The sequence below is a fragment of the Danio rerio genome, chromosome 21 (genome assembly GCF_052040795.2).
Source record: "Danio rerio strain M-AB ecotype USA chromosome 21, GRCz13ab, whole genome shotgun sequence".
In the NCBI taxonomy this organism is placed as follows: domain Eukaryota; kingdom Metazoa; phylum Chordata; class Actinopteri; order Cypriniformes; family Danionidae; genus Danio; species Danio rerio.
In genome coordinates this window covers 377,501-396,062 of record NC_141041.1, presented here as the reverse complement: position 1 = coordinate 396,062, position 18,562 = coordinate 377,501, and the positions used below count along the sequence as shown (strand labels likewise).

Genomic DNA, 18,562 nt, shown 5'->3' with positions numbered 1-18,562 from the left:
GTAAATGGCGTGTACATACGCTGATCTGGGATCAGTTTATTGTACGAAGCGCGTCTGTCAGCGCTTATACATGCATTCACTGGTTCATAGGTAGCATACGCACAGTAATGTAAAGAAAGTGGGATAGAATGGTAAAATACGGGAGAATTTCGGCAAAAACGGGAGGGTTTATGTGAGTGCAGTGAACAGGAAGTGTTTGTGGAGAAACAGTTTTGCGAGAGAACGCAAAACATCTTTGCGAGGGAACGCAAAACAACTTTGCGAGAGAACGCAAAACATCTTTGCGAGGGAACGCAAAACATCTTTGCGAGGGAACGCAAAACATCTTTGCGAGGGAACGCAAAACATCTTTGCGAGATAACGCAAAACATCTTTGCGAGGGAACGCAAAACTTTGCGAGAGAACGCAAAAAACTTAGAAATATATATTTTCCTCCCACCCATTTTTTTTCTTTCACCCATTATTTTTTTTCACCCACCCATTTTTTTTCTCCCCCACTATGTCCCTTCCGGGGTTCCGTACACACAGCTATAGATAAGAGGAAGTCTGTCTCTATTTTAGGACTGCTGTTTGTTATGGAGGGGCTTTCCTCTATTCACAGGAAGGCAGGTGGGCCTGAACGACATCACACGTCCCATTGTGTCTCCATGCTTTAATCAAACACACAAACACTTTGCTGAACCTTCAGGCATCACTCACACAAACAGGTGCATACAAACACAGAAGTGGAGTGACACTGGATTAAACCGCAGTGTGAACAGGAATTATATAAATCATGTGGAACTGAATTAATATGAAATAATTTAGGGCTGACACAACACAACACACACACACACACACACACGTTCACACACAATGCTGAAAACATTCACACAAAAACAGAAGTGGAGTGACACTGGATTAAACTGCAGTGTGAACAGGGATTAAATAAATCCTGTAGAACTGAATGAGTGTGACATGAGTCAGGGCTGACACAACACACACACTCTCACAGGTTAAAGCAGGCGTGATGTCATGAAGACGAGAGCTACGTGTGGTTCTGTCAGGCGTAAAATGTTAAACATGAGCACAATTGAGTTCATTAATGCGTTCACAGAACAACAACATCACGGGTCACAAACCCTCAAAGACCATCAGAAGACATGCTAACCAGTCCAATAGAGAACTAAAGCAGAACACACACACACACACACACACACACACACACACACACACACACACACACACACACACACACACAGTCAGAGAATAAAGTCAGAATAACTCAGTTTACTGCACAGAAAACAACAATTGTTTTGAATATTTGTTTTAAGTAAATATGACCTCATTTTTCTTTTCATTTCAGAAGATTTAGATGATTTCAAGCGTTTGATTAAAGTAAGATCTGCTGGAGTACTTCAATTCATGACAACTGCTTTGATGGTGAATTAGATGTTAGTGTGCATTAGGGCTGCGCGACTCTGGCTAAATAAGAATCAGGATGTTTTGCTTAAAATCAAGATCAGGATTTTCTCAGGATGTAAAATAAAGGTTAACATGAGGAGGCTGTTATTACTGTTATTCTCAAACATATGGTGAAACAACACTAATATTAGGCCTGTGTGTAGATCTACTGCTGGTTAAAATGCTCCATTTTCTACAGACTTTGATTGGTCAGACTTTAAATTTGTCCTGGTCATTAAATCACAGTAAAGTGTTGACGTCAGAATACAACTATTCAGAACTCTGAAGTTGAATTATTATGTTTTAGATATATTATTAGGACTGCGTCGTTTTGTGTTTCTGTGTGTTGGATTTTGTTCTAGATTGGGGGCGTGTCTTCAGCTCACCTGATGCTGGTCAGCGCCCTTATTTAAACCCCATCAGAGAGCTGGTCGGGCCGCTGTTCGTTCACTTGGAGGTTGGCCAGAGCTGCGCTCTAATTTGGGCATTACAGGGCTCGAAATGAACCTTTTTGCTTGGTAGCACCAGTGCTCCTAACTTTAAAAATGCAGGCACATCAGGCAAAAGTTATTCGCACTCATAAGCACCGTTACAAGTTTTATACAAACATATTTATTGCATTTAAAATCCACACTAATCAAACTTAACAAGCAAAAAAAAAATAATATATATATATATATATATATATATATTTGTCTCAATGAAATCCCGTTATCACAAGAAAATAGATTTTTATAACATAACTGAGTGACCAAAGCATACACGGAGCGCTCACCGGCCCTGCACACACTGCTGGACATGAATGAATCTGTTAATGGTATAACTGTGCTGTTCTCACGGGTGCTGTCTGATATTGCACTGATGCTTTTGACATATACTGTACCTTATTATATGCATACGTCATGTTAATAGCAATACCGGTCCTTTTAGGAGTAGCGATGTTAGTTTACTCAGTGTAAGCCTGTTTGTGATGGTGTTCGTGGTGTTCAATTTGACATATAGCTGCCACTAGCACGGCGGACAGCATCTGGCGATTATATGAAGGATTAAACAGAAGCTCTCGTGCTAGATGTGGCAAACAGTAACCTGAAAACTCCATCCCACAGACTTTTCGTAGCGGACCTGAAGCCAATTGAAGTCTTTTATCCACTCTTAGAAAAGTGTAGATGGTGGATTAACATTCAGCACATGATCACTAGTAAGATCTGTCATTATTTGTAACTTTAGATGTCATGGTTTCTAAAACACAATCTGTCCGTGTTATCTTCATTCTCATCTTCAGTGCTTTACAGTTTTCCGCGGCAGTAGCTCTCTCTGTCATCCCAAGCCAGAAGGCATTGACTGAGTGATTGACAGCTCATATTTCAGTGCTAAAGCAGTGGTGGGCCAATAAGAAGAGCGTGAAGGCGGGGCATGCATAACGGACTTGGCTTTGTTTACTGCAGCAAGTTGACATGACAACTGTTTTAAACCATTCCTGAGCGCTGCGTTTCCCGTTTCAAGTGCAGACAAAGAGCTTAGAGATGCATTCTGCGTGAATGTCTCCCGAATCCGCGCATGTGGTGAACATTTTGCAGTAAAAACTGGTCGCACACAACAATTTTATGCACTCGCACACATGCTCCCAAATATAGTTTGAAGTCGCATAGGTAAAATTTCGGGCGCATATGCAACCAAAATGGCATCGCGCATAGGAGATAAATGACGTCAGTACGTATTAACCGGTTATGATCTATTACTGAACCCATATCAATAATTTTGACACCCCTGGAAACGAGTAATGATGCAGCACATAATGAATCTATCAGAGTAAAAGTATTACACTCATAGAAAATATGCACTGAAGCAAAAGTGGACGTAGGAGATGAAAACAATCCTCCAGTAGAGTACAGATACTGCCTTTCAGCACTGAAGTACACTAGTGGAGTAGCTCTACTTCCTTACTATACATCTCTGCACAGTGCACACACACACAAACACATGCACACACACACACACACTAAGAGGATGTGATGGTAAACCCTGAAGCTTCTGCTGTGACACACAAACACACACTACATTGTTCATCACACCGCAAACACACACTCTCTACACTAGTGTGGAATATACTCTCTCAGCAGTGCACACACACACTGATTTATCAGATCTGATCGCTCACGCCTCACTGAAATCCATCTGATAGATTCACAACAACCCTTTTAATGAGCGCTTCCTGTCTCCTGACATAGCACTTCCTGTATATTAAAGAACACACACTGACACACTAAACTACTGAACCCAGAGGCTCTAAACTGCCTGTGCGTGTGTGAGAAAGAGAGAGATTCTCTGTTGTGTGTGTGTGTGTGTGTGTGTGTGTGTGTCCACAGCGCTTCTGTCCTGCATATCATTCATTCCACACATTTCCACAGTCCCATACAGAGAAATCTCACAGAGACATCAGACACCCTCGCTGACCTCTGACCTTCAGCGGGAAACATCAGTGGTTCAAACAGACTTCAGTCAGCTCAATATTTGATCAGGGTATTTTACATATTCAGTCACTTTTATTGAACTCAATTATGGCGGCGCGGGTGCTCAGCGGTTAGCACAAGCTCCTCACAGCAAGAAGGTCTCTGGTTTGAGTCCCGGCTGGGTCAGTTGGTGTTTCTGTGTGGAGTTTGCATGTTCTCCCCGTGTTGGTGTGGGTTTCCTCCGGGTGCTCCGGTTTCCCCCACAGTCCAAACACATGCGCTATAGGGGAACTGATCAACTACACTGGCCGTAGTGTATGAGTGTGTGTGTGTGAACGAGTGTGTATAGGTGTTTCCCAGTACTGGGTTGCAGCTGGAAGGGCATCAGCTGTGTAAAACATATGCTGGAATAGTTGGTGGTTCATTCCACTGTGGCTGATGAATAAGAGACTGAGCCGAAGGAAAGTTATTGAACTGAACTGAATCAACATGAAATGAAAATGATCGTAATAATAACACTGTCTGTTACACTACTGATGTTTACACCATTAAATGGTATTTCCATTGTCATTGTTTCATAGTTTATAATTTATGCAAATCTGTAATGAAAGTGCTATTAGGAATTAACACTGACTTGATCACGTTTTTAAATACTAAACCAGGATTGGCTGCCTCAGATCACATGACCACCCGTCTGCTATCAGGCCAGCTCAACTGTGAAATGAACGTGATTAGAGGATCATCAGTAATCGACACTGCAGCCAATCACATCACGTCATCATGAAAACAATCAGCTGTGATTGGGCACCATGTCTACTCATTTACATACAGCTGTGTGTGTGTGTGTGTGTGTGTGTGTGTGTGTGTGTGTGTGTGTGTCTGATTAACACTTTACAATCTGATGGCCAATCACACATGATGCTAAACACAAGCCCAGTGTTGAATGAAGTGAAGCACACACACACACACACACACACAAACACACACACTCCTGCTGTGTCACGAGGGTTTGGGTCACTAAACTGAACCTCCCCCGTCATAAAACACACCCGCTGCTTACACACACACACACACACACACACACACACAAAACAGAAATAAAGAGACTGTGTGTATATGTAAGAAATAAAGAGTGAGTGAGTGTGTGAGTGTGTGAGTGAGAGAAAGGGAGAGAGAGAGAAGGAATTTGCTTGATGCAGCAGAGATGAAACACACACACACACTTTAGAGCAGGAGCGAGAGATAAGAGAGAGAGACTGGTTTACTACTACAGCACTAATCTTATCAGTGTGCATGACTGACCTGAACTACAGCACAAACCCTTAACACTGGCCTCACTGCGCGCGCACACACACTTTCTCTCTATCTCTCTCTCTCTCTCTCTCTCTCACGCACTGAACAGGTCACTCTGACATGTGAACAGCAAAACAGTTAAACGATTCACTGAAATGAATCATTGGTTCAGAAATCCACCGCATGACTCACAATAACCCACAGCAAATCAATCAATACAATTGTGATTAAATCAATCAATGCAGCTCTGAACATGCATTGGGTTAAAATGAACCAGTGTAGTTCTAAAATGAATCAATAGCCCCTTTCACACAGTGATACCGGTAAATATCCGGAAAATTTCCGGAACGACTTTACCGGTATATTCAAAAAAGCGCTGTTCACACAGGCGAGGACGTTCCGGAAATTTTCCGGAAAAGAGCATTCACACATCCATTCCAAAATACCGGTAAATTCTGACATCATTCACCACAAATGAGCTTTAAACGGCTGCGCTTGTGTTTGTAAACATTTGACTAAATTACAAACTCTTTTGATGATCAATATTGTAAACAACTTTCACTGGATCATATTCGCATGTCGAGATGTTCATAATATGTGTGTGTGCTGACGCTCACAGGCTGTTTCATGGGCACACGAAAAGCTTGAAGGTAAACAAACAACGGCTTATCATAAGCATCTTATCGATGATTATTTACACAGTTGGCATTAAGAAGAACATATAAACGTGATCTGACTAACTTCTAGCAGCTAAATGTGTCTGGAAAAATATTCAAAGACTTTTATCCTCACAAACCGCGCGGACGTAAATGCGTCTGACTGTTGTGATTGGCTAAAGCAGAAGTCTTACGTCAGCACGTTCTAGACGTGCACGCGCTTATTCCGGAAATCTTCCTTCTGCGTTCACACAGCGCAGCATTCCGGCAAATTACCGGTAATGTTACAACTTCTCTTTCCGGAAAATAGCCAGAACAAATTTACCGGTATTTTCAAAAAGGACCTGTTCACACATACAACCTTTCCGGAAAATTGCCGGCAATTTTCCGGAAAGGTCTGTATGTGTGAAAGGGGCTAATGACATTAAAATAAATCACTATATTTCTAAAATAAATGACTAGTCCTAATATGAATCACTAAAATGAATCATTAGGAATCAGACTGAAGGAAACAATTCAAATCTAAGAAGCATCAATAGAGTTCATATAATAATCATTTTACTTCTAAAATGAATGCATAAAGCTGTGAAATGAATTATTAGAGCTGTAAAATAAACCATTATAGCTGTAAACTAATCCAGAGAGCTTGGAAATACAGTTGAATGAATCACTGCAGCTGTAACCCACATTACTATTATTAGGGATGCTCCGTGCAGGATTTGTTGAGCTTGAGTCTGATTCTTCAAGCTTTATTTAACTTTGCCATGGCATAAGCACAGTTACCCTTTAAGTATGAGATCACACATGCATACATGTAATGGTCAGAAGCAGCTTCACAAAATTTTTTTTATAATAAAACAGATTAAAACATGGTGAAAAATGACCAACATTGCAATTTGGAGACATTGCTCATGTGTTGTAGAGCTGCTGCTGTATTAAACGGGCGCTCCTGCATCTTCCTCTACTTGTAAACTCTTAAACAAGCACTTGCAATCGGTTCATGAGATCGGTCAGATCAACGAGTACCATTGGAAGTGTGAAAAGAATTATGATTTTGAAATGAAATCAATCACTGAAGTTGTGAAAATGAATCATTACAGTTCGGTAATGAATCCTTGTATATGTGAAATGAATCATTATAGTTCTAAATTGAATCACTATAGTTATGAAATGAATCATTACAGTTCTACAATGATTCATTGTATTTTTTTTAATGAATCATTACAGTTCTAAACTGAATCACTATAGTTATGAAATGAATCATTACAGTTTTAAACTGAATCATTGCATTTGTGAGATGAATCATTACAGTTCTAAATTGAATCATTGTTGTAGTGAAATGAATAATTGCTGTACTAAACTTAATCACTGTGGTTATGAAATGAATCATTACAGTTCTACAATGAATCATTGTAGTTGTGAGATGAATCATTACAGTTCTACAATGAATGAGAGATGAGTTTTGAGAGATGAATCATCACAGGTCTGAACTGAATTATTGTTGTACTGAAATGAATCATTGCAGTTGTACACTGACTCACTGTAGTTATGAAATGATTCATTATAGTCCTAAAATGACACCACACAGTTCTAAACTGAATCAGTGAAATGAATGTGTGTTTGTCGTGTGCATGTGTGTGTGTGTGTGACGCGTGTCTCTCGGCCGGCGCTCAGACCTCTGGGCTTGATTTGAAGGCAGTGTGGCTCGGCTGGTTTTAATTCAATCAAACATGCTCGTTTTGGGAGGCTGCATGGAAAACTCCACACGTAATGTGACCCATTTAAAGGCCTGGTGTGTTTAAACAGAACCGGCCACATCCAGATCAGATCCCTCCACAGAAACACTGGAGGGAACAGACAATCACAGACACAGCTGTGCTCAAACCTGCTGACCTCTGACCCCCAGCACACATTCAATTAGCATTTTAACACAGAGCTGCTCTTGGGTTTCACACACACACACACACACACACACACAGAGAGAGAGAGAGACACACTCGGGCTCTGGTTACACATGACCTTACTGTAAAACAGCGGATAAACCGGTTATACATCGGCTCTCATATCACAAAACATGAATCACTGCACTTCTGAATCACTGCTACATGATTCACAGCAGTTTGACCGAGGATAAGGTTAAACAAAATGAATCACTGAAGCTGATGAATCTCTAGTGCTGCTAAACAAATTAAAACAGCTGAAAAAGAATCACTAAAGTTAAACAATTCAGCAATTCTAAAATGAATACAACTCCGTTCTGAACTTTTGCAGGTCTAATAATAGAGTTTATAGCTAGAGAAATGATTCAGTGTCGTTAAGAAACAAATTGGTTGACAAATGAATCACTCCAGCTCTTAAATGAATCATTACAGTACAGTAATGAATCACTTAAGTTCTAAAATGAATCATTCCAGCTCTAAAAGGAATCAATATAGTTATGAAATGAATCACTCAAGTTCTGAATCACTCCAGCTCTAAAATGAATCATTATAGTTTTGTAATGAATCACTTAAGTTCTAAAATGAATCATTATAGTTCTGTAATGAATCACTTAAATTCTAAAATTAATCACTCCAGCTCTAAAATGAATCATTATAGTTTAGTAATGAATCAATCAAGTTCTGAATCACTCCAGCTCTAAAATGAATCATTATAGTTATGTAATGAATCACTCAAGTTCTGAATCATTCAAGCTCTAAAATGAATCATTATAGTTTTGTAATGAATCACTTAAATTCTAAAATTAATCACTCCAGCTCTAAAATGAATCATTATAGTTTTGTAATTAATCAATCAAGTTCTGAATCACTCCAGTTCTAAAATGAATCATTATAGTTATGTAATGAATTACTCAAGTTCTGAATCATTTCAGCTCTAAAATGAATCATTATAGCTTTGTAATGAATCACTCAAGTTCTAAAATGAATCACTCCAGCTCTAAAATGATTCATTGTAGTTTTGTAATGAATCACTCAAGTTCTAAAACGAATCACTCCAGCTCTTAAATAAATTATTTTAGTTCTGTAATGAATCACTCAACTTCTGAATCACACTAAAATGAAATCAACAAAAATGTAAACAATACTAGAACTAACTAATGACAGCTGTTCTAAAGGATTCAGTTGCATTCAGAAAAGAGTCAGCTCACAAATGAATCACTCCAGCTCTTAAATGAATCATTATAGTTCTATGTTAATTAATTATACACTGCACAAAAAATTAGAAGTCTTGTTTCTGGTCCAAATATCCACAAATTCTTAAATCAAAAAGCATTTTCTAGACAAGCAAATAATATCGTCTTGTTTTCAGAAAAAAATGTGTCTAAATTACGTAAGTTTTTCCTTAAAACAAGCAAAATAATCTTACAATGAGATGAGAAATATGTTATTTCAAAGCAAATACTAGATTAGGTTATTTGGCAGATTATTTTGCTTTAAGAAAAAACTGACTTAAATTTGGCTCATTATTTCTAAAACAAGACTATATTTTTAGAAAATGCTTTTTGATTTAATAAATTTTTGACAAAAAACTTTAAATAAGAACAGCATTTTTCTGCAGCATATAATTATTCAAAGTAGAACTATAATGATTCATTCAAGAGCTGAAGTGATTCAATTCTGAACCGATTCATTTTTGAGCTGATTCTACCAAATCATTTAGAACTGCTGTCATTTATTTTGAGCTCAAGTGATTCACTTTTGTATTTATTTCATTTATTTATTCTCCTTCAGCTTAATCCTTTTATTCATCAGCGGTCGCCACAGCGGAATGAACTGCCAACTATTCCAGCGTATGTTTTACACAGCGGATGCCCTTCCAGCTGCATTACAGTACTAGGAAACACCCATACACACTCATTCACACACTGCGGTCAGTGTAGTTGATCAGTTCCCCTATAGCGCATGTGTTTGGACTGTGGGGGAAACCGGAGCACCCGGAGGAAACCCACACCAACACGGGGAGAACATGCAAACTCCACACAGAAACACCAACTGACCCAGCCGAGACTCTAACCAGAGACCTTCTTGCTGTGAGGACACCGCTTAGCTACCCTAAAATGAATCAATATAATTTAAAAACACTAATCGCTGCGGATGAAAGAAGTAATAACTAGAATCAGAGAGTCACTGAGAATACCGTCTCGGTAGCTTTTGGATCAATTCAGTGACAGAAGTGGGTCACAGACAGACTGTGTGGTCTGAGGCGCAAACATGCGCTGTGTTTACCTGACGGCCCACAAACACAGCAGAAAACTGCCCTTTGATTTTCCACTCCTTCATGGAGTCGTTCAGCAGGAGGAAAAGAGCAAATCTCTCTCTCCTGGCAGAGAATGAGAGGGACAGACGCATGTGTGTGTGTGTGTGTGTGTGTGTGTTTTCTCTTGGCTTGAGCAGCCTGTAATGAAGCGTCTGTGTTTCTTCCACAGTTTTTATGGTCGGCAGGACGGTCCACGCTCTTATTCTTAGCTTCCATAAAGTGAACGTTCACTGATGATCGAGTGCTGGTAAACCAACTAACCTCAAACCCAGCTTTTAAAGGGCCAGCGCATGCAGGAAAAACGACATCAGCGTGACTGTGAGGCCAAGGCATTATGAGTCTATAAAGCAAACATATCAGAAACATATACAAGTGCTTTCAAACTAATAATATTAGAGAAATCTTTCCCAGTACTGGGTTGCGGCTGGACCAAAACAGTCCAAAAACAAGTGGTAAGGTGGTGTAGGCAAGCTAAATTGTCCATAGTGTACGAGTGTGAATGGGTGTGTATAGATGTTTCCCAGTGATGGGTTGCAGCTAAAAGGGCATTCTCTACGTAAAACACATGCTGTAGTAGTTGGTGGTTCATTCCTCTGTGGCGACCTCTGATAAATAAGGGACTAAGCTGAAGGAAAATTTATGAACAGAAGAGAAATCAGTTTATTTATTCAATAACTGATGACAGGCTCTTTAACTATTACTGACATTAAGTGTGCAGTATTTTCTAATAACTCAACAGCATGGCGTGCATCATTCTGCTTGTGCGCCACTGTTCAGGTGTTTAATTTTAGACATTTGTCAGGTGTTTGTCCTCCAGCACTAGTGTCCTCCACATTAACCTCCTCTGTTGTGTTCTGATGTGATTTCTGACTGTTGTGGCTGTGAAACACCTCACATCATTCAGCGGAGTGATATGGAGCTGCTCTAAAGCTGCCGGAACTACTTTAGCTGTGCCTTGATCTGACAATAACCCCAAACACCTGAGAGTGACCATCAGCCAATCCGAATCCAGCATTAAAGAGAGCTGTAGTATAATAAGAAACACTATAACTCTCATAACTCTGCGTGATAATGACAAATACAACAACAGCAGTCTCTCTAGACCAGAGGTTCTCAAAGTGGGGGTCGGGACCCCCCGAGGGGTCGCGGGACAATGAAGGGGGGGGGGGGGTCGCCTGGTGATTTTTAAAAATCAATTAATTTTTATGAAACCTTAAGACTTACCGTATTTTATCAATAACCTACTGAAGAGAAAAAAATAGTCGTTTATAGTTACTATAGTAGCTTATAGTTACTAGTTCTATTGGATTGCGACTTCTCGGGTAATTACATTATACTAAAGACACAGCAATACTGTCAGATGCAGCAGATTCTGTAACACCAGGTTAAACTTTCTAGCCCATTTACAACACTGACATACATAAAAAAAAAAAAAACAAAGAATAGACTTGGGTCTATTGGTGTGTTTGTGCGCGTCATTGCATACAAGGTTTCTGTATTTATAACCACCACCTCAGAGAATATTGGGGGTCACGAGTCACTGGCATTGACATTTTGGGGGTCGCGGGCTGAACCCCTGCTCTAGACCAAAGTTGTCAAACTCAGTTCCAAAAGGGCCGCAGCTCTGCACAGTTTAGTTCCAACCCTAATTAAACACACCTGATCAAACTAATTGAGTCCTTCAGGCTTGTTTGAAACCTACAGGAGAGTGTGTTGGAGCAGGGTTGGAACTAAACTGTGCAGGGCTTCAACCCTCCAGGAATTGAGTTTGACACCCCTGCACTAGACTACTTCAATATGGTCATGTCAGTGGACTATGAACCTTTCCTGCTTGTTCTAAAACTATTTCATAACTGTAGCAAAAGAAAATTCGATCATAACTTAAATGTTAAAACAGCTATAATAACATTATTTATTAATATGTGGCTCTTTTTGGATTCTCGGAAGCTGTAGAAATTAAAAATGTACAACAGGAAATACGCTGGGACCATTGCTTTTGTTTACATCTCTCAAAATAGCCCATAATCGCATACAGTATCTGTTTATGATGGTCGATGTATACAATGAATGTTTGAAATCATGCCATATCATGTCATCAATATCACAACTATTTCTCCCAAACGACAATACACCGAATATCCGAACTCAAACCTGGTGCATCGGAGATCTACAAGACGTCAATGATGAGCTAAAATCTGCCAACAATACTCAGAGATGACAAAATTAACATTTATTGAGGTAAAGTTGGCTATATCGCAAAACATTCAGGCTTTCTCATTAATAATATAATTTCAGAAAAGTATTCTGCAAGCTGGAAGGGCATCCGCTGTGTAAAACAGATGCTGGATAAGTTGTTGGTTCATTCCGCTGTGGTGACCCCTGGTTAATAAAGGGACTAAGCTGAAAATGAATGAATGAATGAAGTATTCTGCAAATTCCTAATAGACAGCATTGTTCACAGTCAATTAAATAGTGCTGATGTTGTTTTAAAGTCATATTTACATGTGTTTAAGTTTGAGTATTCAAAAGCCACTTCTCTTCTCTTCTCTATCTACAAGACATCTTTAGGATCAGTCATCCACAAACTTAGATTTTCCTACAACTGCTATGCTGATGACACCCAGCTATACCTCTCTTTTCATCCTGATGATCCCTCGGTTCCGGCTCGCATCTCAGCCTGCCTGTCGGACATTTCACACTGGATGAAAGATCATTCAAAATGGTGAAAAGCCTTGGAGTAACGATTGATGACCAACTAAACTTCTCTGACCACATCTCTAGAACTGCTCGATCTTGCAGATTCGCACTCTATAACATCAGAAAGATCCGACCCTTCTTATCTGAACATGCAGCTCAACTCCTTGTTCAAGCTCTTGTTCTCTCCAAACTGGATTACTGCAACTCTCTACTAGCCGGGCTTCCAGCTAACTCTATCAAACCTCTTCAGCTGCTCCAGAACGCAGCAGCACGAGTGGTCTTTAATGAAGCTAAAAGAGCACATGTCACTCCGCTGCTCATCCGTTTGCACTGGCTGCCAGTTGCTGCTCGCATCAAATTCAAAGCTCTGATGTTTGCTTACAAAGTGACTTCTGGCTTTGCTCCTTCTTATCTGCTCTCACTTCTGCAGATGTATGTGTCCTCCAGAAACTTGCGTTCTGTGAATGAACGTCGCCTCGTGGTTCCATCCCAAAGAGGGAAGAAATCACTTTCCCGAACTCTCGCATTCAATCTGCCCAGTTGGTGGAATGAACTCCCTAACTGCATCAGAACAGCAGAGTCACTCGCTGTCTTCAAGAAACCACTTAAAACTCAACTATTTAGTCTCCACTTTCCTTCCTAATCTGCAATTGCCTCTCTGACTCCACCACTAACTGTACTACAAAAAAAAGACTAATGTTTTGCTTCTCACACTTTACACACCTGAAACTTGCCTACAGCACTTATTCACTGTTGCTCTTATAGTTGTGTAAATTGCTTCCTTGTCCTCTTTAGTAAGTCGCTTTGGATAAAAGCGTCTGCTAAATGACTAAATGTAAATACCATGGTAAACAATATAGGGAGCGTGTCACAAGTTACTGAATGAATGTGCGAATATAAAACCAACTTTACCTCAAATACTCTAAATGATTCATTCTGTCAGAATGTTTAATGTGAAATATTTTATATTACTTGAGAATCATAAAACAAACTTCGGGTCTAACTGGATCATGATATTTAATAATATGCTAATATCCCAACACTAAACATTGATTTAGCATTGAATCCATGCGATACCTGGCGATGTCCTGTTGAAAAACACGTACAAAACGCGATACTCCAGCACTAGACTTTCATTTATATTATCCCACAGTCCATTAGTGTCGGTAAACGAGTGTTTCTGGATCAGATGGAGTGGTTTGTTTGTGTAACGGGAGCTCTGCTGTATGAATGAGTAAACCTGAAAGCGATTCTCCTCAAGACAATAAAGACATTAAACACTTCTACTCGAAGCACAAACCCACGTCAATCACCGAAAACAGCTCCTAAAGTCCAGTTATATCGCGTTAAACAAAGAAAATCGACTTTAGTAAAGCCTCGGAGAACTGAAGGAACTCGTCGGTCCTCCTGCCACGACTTTCCGTTCTGGACAAGCCGACGATAAAAAACGGGAGACTCATTCAGAAACTCCCTGAGAGATCGGTTATTCTGCGTTTGTTTAACCCGAGCGGAGAAACGGAGGTCGGCGTGAAATCTGAGGTAAAAGTGGAGAACAAAAGCTACTCACGTTCGCGCGCTCTTCAACCGGATGATCTGAGGGACAGTCGGTGATTCCGAACATACAGAGAGGTTTCCGTTAAACCGAGCACGAGCGCACACACACTTCTCTCGCTCTCTATTCTCTCTCTCTCCGTCTCCGTGGAAACGGGCCGGTGCTCACGCGGGTTCGCGGCTGTGCGCGCGCACGTGCTGTCCACGCGCGGTCCCGTCATTGTTCTGATTGTGTGGGTTTGTGCGGGCTTCAGTGGTGTGTGTGTGTGCACCTTGTTTTCCTTACGCAGTGGGGACCAAATGTCCCCACAAGTATAGCAATACCAGTAAATTAAGACCTCATTGGGACATTTCTTTGGTCTGCATGGGTGAACATGCTCATATCAGGCAGAGTGAGGGAGTGTAAAGATGTAAAAGTGCAGATAGTTTGCTGGGAGGGTTAATTTTAGGGGGAGATGAGAGAATCTGTACAGTACAAACATCACTACAGATATGAGGAGAGTTCGTAAAGATAGCTGTGTGTGTGTGTGTGTGTTTGTGTGTGTGTGTGTGTGTGTGTGAGCAGGGGTAGTTTTAAACAATTAGCTACCCAATAAATACCTATAATTATAAATTATTCATTCATTCTTAGTCCCTTTATTCATCAGGGGTCGCCACAGCAGAAGGAACCACTATGCATATGTTTTACACAGCAGATGCCCTTCCAGCTGCAACCCAGTACTGGGAAACACCCATACACACTCATACACTATGACCAATGTAGTTGATCAGTTCCCCTATTGCGCATGTGTTTGGACTGTGGGGGAAACCGGAGCACCCGGAGGAAACCCACACCAACACCAACTGACTCAGCCGAGGCTCGAACCAGAGACCTTCTTGCTGTGAGGCCACTGTGCAACACCACTGAGCCACCGTGTCACCATGTGTATTTTCATCAGGGCAAATTTGCCCCCTGTCCCCAATCAGGGACACCCCAAATGTATCTGTGTGTGTGTGTGTGTGTGTGTGTGTGTGTGCGTGTGTGTGTGTATGAGAGAGAGAGAGAGCACCGGCTGGCTGTCTGCATGTGTGTGTGTGTGTGTGTTTGTTTGCACAGCACACATTCTTCACCCACTGTAACCCTGCTGGACCACCAGCCGTCTGCACTGATCTCAGATCATCGGTAACACACAGCTGAAGAAATAGGAGCAGCGTGAGGACAGACCAGCATCAGACGCAGGAGATTATCAGCAGATCCTCTGTCTGAGCAGCTGCTCTCACTAACACTCGTCTGTGTGTCAAATCATTGATTTCACTCATTCATTCTCCTTCAGCTCAGTCCCTTTGTTCATCAGGGTTCACCACAGCGGAATGAACCGCCAACTATTCCAGCATATGTTTTACACAGCGGATGCCCTTCCAGCTGCAACCCAGTACTGGGAAACACCCATACACACATTCACACTCATACACTACGGCCAGTGTAGTTGATCAGTTCCCCTATAGCGCATGTGTTTGGACTGTGGGGGAAACCGGAGCACCCGGAGGAAACCCACACCAACACCAGGAGAACATGCAAACTCCACACAGAAACACCAACTGACTCAGCCGGGACTCTTATCAATGATTCATAACTATTTACAATGTGGACTGTTTTGGCAGGGATCTCTGTGTTTCAGCTCGTGATGTGCTCCACATTTTCTGACAGGGAGAATCAGACACTGAGCTCCAGCCAATCACAGGTCTCCGCTCCACAGGCACAGGAAGTGCAGGGCAGGAGAGGCTCTGATTACAGGAAGTGAGCAGCAGTTTGGAATCGTCTCTGTGTCCTCCGCTATAATGAGTTTTACATCTGTTCTGTGTTTCTGCTGAGCGTTTCTACAGCAAAACACACACACACACACACACACACACACACACACACACACACACACTGAAGACTTACCGGAAGCAGAAAACACTGGATCAGATTTGACACACAATGCACACACACACACACACACACACACACACACACGTAAAAGAACACAAACAGCCATGTGTGCATGCATACACACACACACACACTGAAGACTTACAGGATGCAGAAAACTACTGGATTATATTTGACACACACGCACACGCATAAATACAATGCACACACAGGCATGCACAAACGAACATATATACACATGCGCACAATACACACACACAAACGCAAGTGCACACACACACAGACAAATACACACACGCACACATGCAAAGGAACTAAAACCGCAATCCGCACACAAACCAACACCAACACACACACACAATGCAAAGAAATCCACGCACGCACGCACACACACACACACACACAATGAAGACTTAAAGGAAAAAGAAAACTACTAGATCAGTTTTGACACACACACACACACACACACAAATACAATGGCCACAAATACACACCCACAATGCACACAAATACACACACACACACACACACACGTTTACACAATGCACAAACAATCACTCACACACACACACACCCCCACAGTCCAAACACATGCGCTACAGGGGAATTAAACTAAACTGGCCTAAACTAAAACTGAGTGTGTGTGTGTGTGTGTGTGTGTGTATGGGTGTTTCCCAGTACTGGCTTGCAGCTGGAAGGGCATCCGCTGAGTAAAACACTTGCTGGATAAGTTGTTGGTTCATTCTGCTGTGGCGACCCCTGATTAATAAAGGGACTAAACTGAAGGAGGATGAGTGAATGAATGAATGAGTGAATGAATGAATGAATGACATATTTTAAAATGTACAATATTAACTGTATTTTTGATCTAATAACTGAATGCAGGGAGAGATGAACTGTTATTGTTGCTGTTACTTTGATTCTCCGAGAAAGCAGATGATGATGCAGAGACCTCCTGAGAAGCAGAAACTCTTAATAACATCACTGAGACTCTATTCTGAGCATCACACTAATGTGATTCAGGAGTCACATGATACACACGCCTGCATATTAGAGGATATACAACACACACACACACACACACACACACACACACACACACACACACACACACACACACACACACACACACACACACACACACACACACTCACACACACACACACACACACACACACACACACACACACACACACACACACACTGACCTGACAGAATTTCACCTCCCTCAGTCTGAAACTCAAGCTCATGATTCAGTCTGTTTGTTCACAGCTCTTTATAAAGAATCAAATGAACGAATCTTCAGATGATTCACCCGCACTGGATTCAGCACACACAGGAGATTCACTGATGTTTGGATGAGTTTTATTAATCTGAGTGAGCAGAAAAGCCAAACATGAGAAAATGATCAAGGAATCGTGATTCAGTTTGTTCACTCACAGAGTCATTTGATTTAGAAGATTCAGAATACAGCAAACGAGTCACACGAACAACTCTGCTGATGAAGAATCATTATCCCTACAGCTTCCGCTTCAGTTCAGTTCTGTTTACTGAGATCAACATTAATCCTCCGACCTGCTGAGAATACAGCAATGACCCGCTCACAGCATCTGATTCAGCACACGATAAAAGCAGTCCAGTACTTCAACAACTCTGACCTGAATTTGATTAAAACGAAATACACACACACACACACACACAATCTCAAAAACACACACATACACACAATCTCAAACCTACACAAACTCACTCTCAAACACAAACACACACTCACCCACATTATCTCAAACACACACAAACACACACACACACAAACACACACACACACAGTATCTTAAACACACACACATCCATACTTTCTCAAACACACACACTCACTACCTCAAACACACACACACACACACTCAATATTTCAAACACACACACACACACACACACACACACACACAAAGTATCTTAAACACACACACACACACACACACACACACAATCTCAAAACACACACACATACAGACTATCTCAAACACACACACACTCGCTACCTCAAACACACACACACACGCACACACACACACACTCACTATTTCAAACACACACACACACACACACACACACACACACACACACACACACACACTCAATATTTCAAACACACACACACACACACACACACACACTCAATATTTCAAACACACACACACAAAGTATCTTAAACACACACACACACACACACAATCTCAAAACACACACACATACAGACTACCTCAAACACAAACGCACGCGCACACACACACACACACACA

General features: G+C 41.1%; 3 protein-coding genes across 7 annotated transcripts in view; 1 reads left to right on the top strand and 2 right to left on the bottom strand.

Annotated features, from left to right (window-relative positions):
- Positions 1–14,488, bottom strand: part of lhfpl2a (LHFPL tetraspan subfamily member 2a) — a 31,038-nt gene extending 16,550 nt beyond the window's left edge. The window contains exon 1 of the mRNA XM_087299435.1: positions 14,364–14,488. The gene's annotated coding sequence lies outside the window, so the exon portion shown is untranslated. The remainder of the gene's footprint in view (positions 1–14,363) is intronic.
- Positions 1–18,562, top strand: part of rad23b (RAD23 homolog B, nucleotide excision repair protein) — a 250,111-nt gene that overhangs the window by 189,993 nt on the left and 41,556 nt on the right. The window lies entirely within an intron of this gene.
- Positions 17,608–18,562, bottom strand: part of arsb (arylsulfatase B) — an 8,911-nt gene continuing 7,956 nt past the window's right edge. Inside the window, exons 8-9 of one of the 5 annotated variants that reach the window (XM_087300523.1) lie at positions 18,493–18,562; positions 17,608–18,162 (exon numbers count right to left, since the gene is read on the bottom strand). The exon at positions 18,493–18,562 is cut by the window's right edge and continues 490 nt beyond it. The gene's annotated coding sequence lies outside the window, so the exon portion shown is untranslated. Of the gene's footprint in view, positions 18,340–18,392; positions 18,436–18,492 lie in introns of those variants that run through there. The other 4 variants (XM_087300524.1, XM_087300522.1, XM_087300525.1 and 1 more) reach the window with 4 other exon arrangements.